The following is an 8,756-nucleotide window of genomic DNA, read 5'->3' as shown; positions in this document are numbered from 1 at the left end:
GGCTCACTGAGTAAATTCATTACATCTTATTTGTGCTTATAGTTCCAAATAGTTTTGCAAAAGGTTATTCTGAAACTTTTGTTGGAATCAATCATGGGTACACCTCTTTTGTCATACTTGGATGAAGGGCTCATGGAATTGATGACTTTGATTTCTTATATGGCGACCAGATTGTTGTTTCCATTATTGGCCATTGTTGTAAACTTGTGACCATTGAGAAATTGCAAAAAAACAAATATGTTGGGTGTGGAGCTTGATTATCTTCTTTATTCAGAGGTATCGCTGCATTGGACCCCATTTCGTAATGTGGCAGCAACGCCGCCCATTTAGGTGCATCATGAGGGGGGTCTAGGGGGGGCGACGACCTTGTAAAATTTCCTTGTAAAATGTTGTAATTCGTAGTCAATCTGGGCCGCTCATCAGGCGGAAATCTGAGAGTAGAAGTTATGTTTAATTTAGGGTTTTTTTCCCTAGAAGGAAACCCCTCACTATATATGATGGAATTGTATTGCGGCTATGTAGATGTGTATTTTGAGTGAGAAAGAGAGAGGAGATTGTGTGAGAGCGAAGAAAGAATTACAACGGCTCTGTTGTAGGTTGTATCTCTTCATTTTGCTGGATAATATAAAAGGAAGGACTGGTTGTTTTTTCATGGACGTAGGCCAAATTGGGTGAACCACGTATATCTATGTCTCTCTTGTTTTTATGTGTTTATATTTTTGCAATATTTTATGTGTTCCATTGCTCTATAATATATAATTTTCTAACAATTGATATCAGAGCGGAAGGTCTATTTGGCTGATAAACTCGCAAGAGAGAAGGGTTCCTGGTTCGAGTGGGAACAATGGTAGAAGATGGTAGGGTTAGGGTCAAAAATTTAACGTCCAAAACTACTCGATGTGGAAGATGCAAATGGAAGATTATATGTATCAGAAAGACATGTACCTAACATTGAGCAGAAAGACAAAGAAGCCGACGAGTATGATAGACACAGAATGGGATATTCTCGACAGAAAGGCACTTGGAACAATACGACCATGCCTAGCAGTGTCGATATCCTTTAATATATCAAAGGAAACGACAACAGAGGGGTTAATGGCGGCATTGGCCAAACTATATGAAAAACCCTCAGCCTCAAATAAGGTATTCCTTATGAAGTGTTTATTTAATATGAAGATGTCAGAAGGTGGACCTGTTACTAATCATTTAAATGAATTTAATATAGTTACAAGTTAGTTAAGTTTTGTAGGGGTAATTTTTTATGATGAAGTTAGGGCTTTGTTATTTCTATTCTCATTGTCAGAAAGTTGGAATGGTTTAGTTATGGCCATTAGTAACTCTGTCTTTGGATCTACTACTTTAAATTTTGATGACGTTGTCGTGTAATCCTTAGCGAGGAAATGCGATGGAAAAGCTCCGGTGAGACATTAAGTAATTCTTTGACTGTGGAGACTAGGGGAAGAAAAATGGAAAGAGGAAAGAGCCCAAGATATCGCAGTAAGTCAAGCAAAGTAGATACTAGTCCAGATCGGGGATAGTGTGCTGGAAATGCAAGAAGAAAGGACACCTGAAGAAAGATTAAAAGTCTCATAAGGGAAAAGAAGGAGATGCGCAAAAAGACAACAATCGTGAAGCGAATGTGAAAGGTGATGTGTTGCAAAATGCTTTGATTCTTTCATTAGAAAATATTATTGATGCTTGGGTGGTAGATTCAGGGGCCTCATTCCATGCCACACCTGACAGGAAACATTTTCATGATTATGTTCATGGAGATTTTGTACAGGTTCGATTGGGTGATGATAAATCTTGTAAAATCATTGGAATTGGTATAATTTTCATAAAACAACAGAATGGAAATCAATGTTTGTTGAAGGAGGTAAGGCATGTTCTAGACCTAAAGAAAAATCTAATTTGAATAGGGCATTTGGGAGGTGAAGGTTGTGTAACCACTTTTACAGATAAAACCTGGAAGGTCACTAAAGGAGCCTCGATAATAACAAAAGGAGAAAATGTTGGTACATTGTATTTATGCAATGGTATTTCTAATTCTATTAATTCTTTAACCTCTACATGAGCAGATACGACATTGTGGCATCATATGCTTGGGCACATAAGTGAGAAGGGGATGCAGATTCTTCACTCAAGAAATTTATTGCCAGGTTTGAAGCATGTTGATTTGGAATTATGTGAGAATTGTGTTTATGGAAAACAGAAGAGAGTCATATTCCTCAGTGTTGGGAAAGGAAAGAAGAGCGGAAAATTAGAGCTTGTGCATACAGATGTATGGGGACCTGCTTAGGTATCATCTCTCGGTAGCTCTCGTTATTATGTTACTTTTACTGATGATGAAACTAGAGAAACCTAGATTTATTGTATTCAAAATAAATCTGATGTATTTTATACTTTCAAGAAATGGAAGGCTTTGGTTGAAAATGAGGTAGAAAAAGGTTGAAGTGTCTCAGATTAGACAATGGAGGTGAATATTGAAGCAAAGAGTTTGATAAATGTTGTTCAGAGAATAAAATTCACAGAGAGAAGACAGTTCCAGGAACACCACAAGAAAATGGTGTGTCAGAAAGAATGAACGGGACAATCATGGAGCGTGGATGAACATGAAAGTTCCTTTCCAAGGTGCATGGGATTGCATGTAGGATTGCCTTTACAATTTTGGGCAGATGTTGTAGATATTTCTATTTATCTAATAAAAAGAGGGTCTTCAAGTTCCTTGGATGGTGGTATTCCAAAGGACGCATGGGCAGGGAAAAAGGTAAACTAATTTTTAAAGACGTTTGGTTGTGAAGCCTTTGTCCACATTAATGAAGAAAATAGAACAAAGCTTGAGGAAAAATAAAAGAAATGTACCTTTATTGGATATGTTGTTAATGATTTTGGTTATCGCTTTTATGATTACGAAAAAACAAAATCATTAGGAGCAGAGATTTCATATTCAATGAAAAGGTTTTGTATAAAGATCAGATGCAGGAAAAGAAACAAGAAAAATAAAACAGAGAATACACAGTGCTTGATTAGATCACAGAAAAACTGAAGATGCCTGAAAATCATAATGATCAACAGTCAAAAACAACAACAATAAGCACCTCAAACACCTGAAAGTGGTGTTAGGAGAGATACCAGGATAAATAGACCCCCTGAACGATATTCTCCTTCATTATATTATGTATTGTTGACTGATTCTGGTGAACCAGAATGTTATGAAGAAGCAGTGCAGGTAGGAACCAGGAAGAAATGGGAGCAAGCCATGAAAGAAGAGGTGGACTCCTTAGTACATAACAAGACTTGGGACTTAGTCAGGTTGCTCGCAGGTAAAACAACATTGTAGAATAGATGGGTTTACAGGTTGAAGGAAGAAGATGGAGGTAGAAAAAGGTATAAAGCTAGACTTTGGCGAAGGGGTTTGCACAGAAAAAGGGTATGGACTTTGATGAGATATTTTCTCCTGTTGTGAAAATGACTTCAATCGGAACTATTTTAAGTCTTGTAGCAGCTGAAGATTTGCATCTTGAGAAGTTACATGTAAAGACAACCTTTCTCCATGGGGATTTGGAGGAAGAAATATATATGCAGCAACCATAAGGATATGAAGTAAAAGGGAAGGAGAAACTAGTGTGCAGGTTGAAGAAGAGCTTGTATGGCTTAAAACAGGCTCCAAGGCAATGGTATCTAAAATTTGACAGGTTTATGTTTGAACAAGGTTATACTAGATGTCACTCTGATCATTGTGTTTATCTCAAAAGGAAAAATGATGGCATTTATATTATATTGTTATTGTATTTAGATGACATTCTTGTTGCAGGTTCTAACATGCAGGAAATAAATGTGCTCAAAAGAAAATTGGTAAACTCATTTGCAATGAAGGATTTGTTGGGTTGTGTTATATTCTTTCCACGACTAGGCACCCTAATTAACGGGGGTTAGAGGAGGGGCGGAGCCCCCCCTTTGTTGCACCGATTGCATAGCAAGGGGGTCACAAGGGGTTTGAGGGGGGCGGTGTTGGCTTGTTTGGGCCTGACCCAGGTTTGGATGAGTTATTCAGCTAAATAAATCCCATAGCTACCGGCCCTTTCGGCAACAACCCACGGAGCGCAGACTGAGGTCTCACCCGAGGTAGCAGGGGAGGGTGCTAGAACCAGGTTTCTGCACCCTAGGGATGTCTAGATGTGTACTGGAGGGTTCACGCACTGTTCTATAACTCCGCTCTGCTTGACCTTCGCGTTGATCCAGGGTGATTATAATTTTCTTATTCATGCGCTACTCTACTTGAAGGAAGTAGTTATGATTCAGAACTATTCAACAGGGTCTTTAAGCAAACATTTAACCAACATACTTTATTTGCACACAAAATGAACCCAGATTTGCATACATTCATCACATTTGCATTAACCAGATATAGAAAGGTAAACCATAAAAACAGATGCGCGATAATACATAATTACAGAAGCAAACTTATCTTTATTATTATTCTTCACCAATACATCAATACATCCAAATCTACCCTGTGCACTCAGCTACAGGGGTTCGCGCACACAGCTGCGGACTTCCTAGGTCTCTGTGCACACAGCTGCAGAGCCTGTACCTCCTACCTAACCCTCGACTCAGACTTACAGACGCTTTCGATATTTCTACTTCAAGTACCCGTTACATTTCATGCCAAAAGAACTGCCTTTCCCTCATAAAGCCACACTCTATTTATACCCTTCCCTGGCCCGCGCTCCTTGCCCGGGCCGACTCTATTTACATTACTTTTTATTATTTTCAGGCGCACTACCCTTTGGCTCAATCTATTACAATTTGTGCTCCACGCGTTTAGTAGAGTCTTTATCCTAACTTTACCCAAAATGTCCAGCTTCGCGCCCTGTAACCATTGCGCGGGGCTTCCGCTACCCAACAGTCCCCCAACACAATCATCGTGACTCGTCCCGAGTCACTCGTCGACGCAACTAGACACTCTGCCTTGGCTTCGCGGTTTGCCTCACTGTGAGTGACGGTCGTCGTCCTGGTACTCCTTCCTTGTCTCTTGCAACGCTTCATCCGTCTCCTGCTTCAGTGTTTCTACCACATCTCGCACCCAATAATGCTCATTCTACTATGCTCGGTTAACACAGAACACCCCCTCCAAGGATTCTAGCGCGAGCAGGGGAGCCACCTCCTGGTACCACCGTAGCTTCTTCCGACCTTCATACCTGCCCTTCGCACCGTTCGCTGCAGCTTGTGTTGCAATTTTGCAAGACCCTGGCTGTTGGCCATAAGATCCCAATCTTCGAGGGACATCAGAGGTGACTTACTAACTGCATATCTACCCATGGTCGCCATCTGTTCATCCTTTCGGTGTTTGGTTGTAGTGTGCCGACCTGCCTCTGGGCGAGGCGACGGCCTTCGAACCAATTCTGCTTCGTGTTCCCTCTTTCTGGTACATCTCCTACTAGTGATGTTGTAGCCTGTGGGATGCCCGCAGCTATCATCTGCATACTCCTTATAGATTCTTGCCTCTCCATCGGCTAGATTACTACCTTCTTGTGCATAGATAATGAACAGCTCCATCGGGGTTTTTGAATTGTAGGGCACCGAGTGGACTCCCCTTGGTAATTTATAAGCCAGGCAAAGTTCAAATGCAGTGATTTCCGCTCGTTCCTGCTCGTGTAACCTTCCCGTGTGGAATCTGTGGTCGTTCATTCCATATCTGGCTCGTACTGTATCTCTTAATGTCCCGTCGCCCACTCCGTTTTGCCATGTTGCCGACATCGTGTCATGAATAGTGATATCAACAGTCATCATTGTGATCGGCGCATCCACGTGAGCTTCCTCGCACCACCGTGACCCTTGTGTTTGGTCAATGCTCGCGCACTATGGTACTCGCGTATTTGTCCCCCACGTTGTTTTATCGTCCCGTGCTCTCTTTCAACTGGTTGGAGCGGTGAGACTGTCTTCTCCTTGGCTAGTCAGGCGGTCGACCCGCCCATGTAGAGCTTTAGGCGACTGCCATTCACTCTTCCTGGAAATGGGTCTCCATTGAGTTTAACCAGTTGAACCACGCCTCCATCGGTAACTTCTTTGATGACATAGGGTCCCAACCAGTGCATGCAGAGTTTTCCTGGGAATTTTTCGAACTTACTGTCATATAGTAAGACTAGATCATTCTCCTTGAAGGTGCGTACCTTGATATGGTGATCATGCCATGATTTCTCGCACTGTTTCTATACCTGCTGATGGAATCCAGCCAAAAACCATTCCTCCTCCAATTCTTCTAGCTGTGTGAGCCTCTCTTCTAATGCCCCACGGTCTGCCATACCTGTAATTGCCGCAATCCACAGATTAGGCACAATATATTCCATAGGCATAATGGCCTCCTGGCCATAAACTAACCGAAATGACGTTTGGCCTATCAGATTCTTGCATGTGGTTCTGTATGCCCATAGCATAACAGGAATTTGCAAATCCCAGTCATTTTGTTGCGCATTGCAAACTTTTGTCAACGCAGTTTCCAGAATTTTGTTGAAGGCCTCAGCGGTCCCATTCACTTGCAGATGGTAGGGCATACTATGTTGGTGATAGATCTGGAATTCCTCAGTGAGTGCGCTGATCATTTCATTCAAAAAATGTGTTCCCCTATCGCTCATGAGAATTTTGGGGCAGCCGAACCTAGTTAGTATGTTTTCGAACAAAAATTTTGTCGTTGTCGCTGCCGTGCAATCTTTAACTGGCTATGCCTCGACCCATCGGGTCAAATATTCAGTCGCAGTGATGATATAGCGCACGCCTGTCTTTCCTCGCGGTTTGATAGGCTTGACGAAGTCAATCGCCCATTTCTCAAACGGCTGTAGTGTCATCTGTGGCTGAAGTGGCATTTCGTCCCTTCGCGACGGCTTGGCCCTTCATTGACATACATCGCAGGCCCGACAGTATGCCTTCGAATCTTGAAATAGAGTGGGACACCATAATCTGGTGCGAAGAATCTTCTGGGCTGTGGCGTGGCCCGCATAATGTCCGCCAGCAACCCCTCCATGTGCTTCGGCCAAGATCTGTCTGCGCTCAATTTCGGGTACGTGTCTGCGCAATATTTCATTGTTACCCAGCTTGTAGAGGTGGCCTGCAATTACGGTAAAATCTGTTGCGCATATCACCAATTCCTTCTTTTGCTAGACAGAATACCCCTGTGGCGCAGTGCCCGTAGTTAAAAAGTGGATTATATCTTTAAAGTGACCATCTGCAATATGCACAACATATAATTGAGCATTTGGAAGTCCTTCTTCTAGATTTGTTTGTTCTTCACTAGTCTCAATTTGGGACAGATGATCTAGACCTGCATTCAGACGTCCCAGCTTTACAACAACCTCAAAATCATATTCTTGAAACAACAGCAACCATCGACAAATGCACCCCCCCAACACATGCTTATTCACTAGGTACTTATGCGTAGAGTGATCCGTGTACATCTTAAAATGTCCTCCGAGTAGATAGTGACGGAACTTCTGGAGCACGTATACCATCGCTAATCCCTCTCGCTCAGTAGTGGAGTAATTCTTCTCTGCCTTGGACACCCTGCGACTTGTGAATGCAATCGGATGGTCCAGCCCTCTGCTCCTGGTTGAGTGAGTACCGCTCCCAGTGTGATACAAGATGCGTCCACATGCACATGAAACTCGACGTCCCATTTCGTAAAGACCAATATAGGAGAGAAAGCCATTTTCTCCTTAAGCGTCTCTAGGCTTCTGTTGCATTCCTCATTCCAGCAATAAATAACATCCTTTTTCAGCAATTGCTCCATCAGAGCCGTAATCTGGGCGTAGCTTTTGATGAACTTCCAATAGTAGCTCGTGTGTCCTAATGTAGCACGTAGCTGATTTACACTGCGCGGCGCTTGCAGATTCAATATGACAACGATTTTTTCCAGATCCACCATCAGTCCTTGCTTACAAACCACATGGCCCAGCAAGTTCCCGAAAGGGTCGAGAAAAGTACACTTCTTTAAGTTGAGCGCAATCTAGTGTCGTCGGTAGGTATCCAGCATTAATCATAAGCTCGTGACATGCTTCTTGACCAAGCCAAAGACGGTCCAGTCATCCAGGTAGACTTCTAAGAACTTGTGGATAAACTCCTTGAATGCGGCTACCACAATACGGGAAAATATCGCGGGCGCATTCTTCAATCCAAAGGGCATTACTGTATATTGAAAACAACCCCATTCAGTAGCAAACATTGTCTTGCTCCAATCTTCGGGCGCGATCTTGATCTGATGGTACCCAGAGAACCGGTATGTGAAGGAGTATGCTTCCTACCCGCCCACATTTTCTAGTACCTCATCTGTAAAGGGTGTTGGGAACGGATCGTTAACACAAGCATCATTGACCTTTCACAGATCCACACAGATGTGGATCTCCCCTTTCTGTTTCTTCTCCTGTACGACCATAGGGCTTACCCAATCAGACTCCTCAACTGGTTCAATAATTCCTGCTGCCAACATCTTATCCAATTCCTTGCGGACTTTTTCTTTGTATTTTGGATTCAATCGATAGGGTCGCTGCTTTACTGGCTTCACATTTGGCTTCAAAGTTATCTTCATCATTCCTAGGTCTCCTAGAATCCCTTTTAACTCCATCATTTTTGTAGGAAATAAATCGCGGTATTCGCGGAGTAGTTTGACGACCTTTTCCACCGTGGCATCGTCCAGTAGTCCTCAAGCGTGGCATACTTCAGCTCTTCCTCTGTTCCGATATTTACTTGCCTTGTTTTTAATGGCG

This window comes from Pinus tabuliformis, chromosome 6, assembly GCF_031772625.1.
Source record: "Pinus tabuliformis cultivar Carrire ecotype Pingquan chromosome 6, CPIR1, whole genome shotgun sequence".
Lineage (NCBI taxonomy): Eukaryota > Viridiplantae > Streptophyta > Pinopsida > Pinales > Pinaceae > Pinus > Pinus tabuliformis.
The sequence above is the reverse complement of the archived record's forward strand: the minus strand, read 5'-3'. Positions refer to the sequence as shown.